The 1,157-nt window shown below is 34.3% G+C and overlaps 1 protein-coding gene across 1 annotated transcript in view; it reads right to left on the bottom strand.

Moving 5' to 3' along the window:
- LOC104619957 (phosphatidylinositol 3-kinase regulatory subunit alpha-like) overlaps positions 1-635 on the bottom strand; it is a gene marked incomplete at its 3' end in the record, with an annotated part of 4,049 nt that extends 3,414 nt beyond the window's left edge. Inside the window, 1 exon segment of the mRNA XM_010286017.1 lies at positions 538-635.
- Between the last annotated feature and the right edge of the window lie 522 nt (positions 636-1,157).

The following is a 1,157-nucleotide window of genomic DNA, read 5'->3' on the forward strand; positions in this document are numbered from 1 at the left end:
AACATCCTTCTTGTAGTGAGGGGCCCAAAACTGAACACAGTATTCAAGCTGCGGCCTCACCAGGCATATTCTATGTCCTCTCTCTGCGGGAAACGGTCTTTCTGCTTGTTCATACAAGCCTGCACAACTGGAGTAGCCAGTGCTGGTCCAATGTATCTATATATAATAGAGTTAAAAATGTTGCTAATATATGGCACTTGTTAGTCTGGCTTGTTAACTATTGTGCCTACAGTTGAGGTTCTAGATGAAAGAAGAAAATACTTATTTCTTGGTGTTGTCCTTTCATGCCAGCATTTCATATAGCTGTCTTAACAGAACAATCACCAAACCATTTCACATATTACATTCTAACTGACTGCCAGTAACCTTTTAGTCATGTTTGGAATAAAACCAACTGTAATATGTTTGTGTTGAAAATATCCTAAAAATGGCTCTTAGAACTGTAACTTTTCTATACTTAAGAAGAATACATACACACAGAATAACAGCAAGAACATAAAGCCAAACATAAGAAATACATGTGTTGATCTGATTTACCTTGAGATATCTCCCCAGTACCATTCAGCATCTTGTAATGACATGTTGTTATTCATGCTGTTGTTAGTTACAGTATTAGGTTTCGGTGGCTTAGGAGGCAGTGCTGCAGATGAAGGGGGAAAAAGTTTATTATAATTCATTGAAAACCTGACCATATATTCCTTGAAATTACACATTATTACATGAATGAGAAAAAAAATAGTTACAAACCAGAGTTTTCCATCACTAACAGTCTTTAAAAGTCATTGAAGGAATCAAGATATTTTACTGAAAACAATATATTTAAACAAGAAAGATATACTGTTTCAAAAAAGTATGTTAGTCTTGCAATAATATATTTTAAGTGAAATATAACATCATACTCATCTCCTCCCCCTGTGAAGAAAGCATTTGAGAAAAAAAAAATCTGAAGTTTGCTTTTACCTTCTTCCACTATCTTCAGGTGAATATAAATAATAAAAGATTAAGTTTTTTTTTCTCCTATGTAATGGTCTTAGAGGAACATTGCTGCTTCCTCACCTAGAAGTTGAGTAACAAAAGATGCAAAACCACAGCAATACTGTTTATTTTAAGAATTGGGATTCTGTTTTCCTCAGCATTCTGTGCGATGATTTGCCAAA

The sequence above is a fragment of the Phaethon lepturus genome, unplaced genomic scaffold (assembly GCF_000687285.1).
Source record: "Phaethon lepturus isolate BGI_N335 unplaced genomic scaffold, ASM68728v1 scaffold21064, whole genome shotgun sequence".
Taxonomy (NCBI): Eukaryota; Metazoa; Chordata; class Aves; order Phaethontiformes; family Phaethontidae; genus Phaethon; species Phaethon lepturus.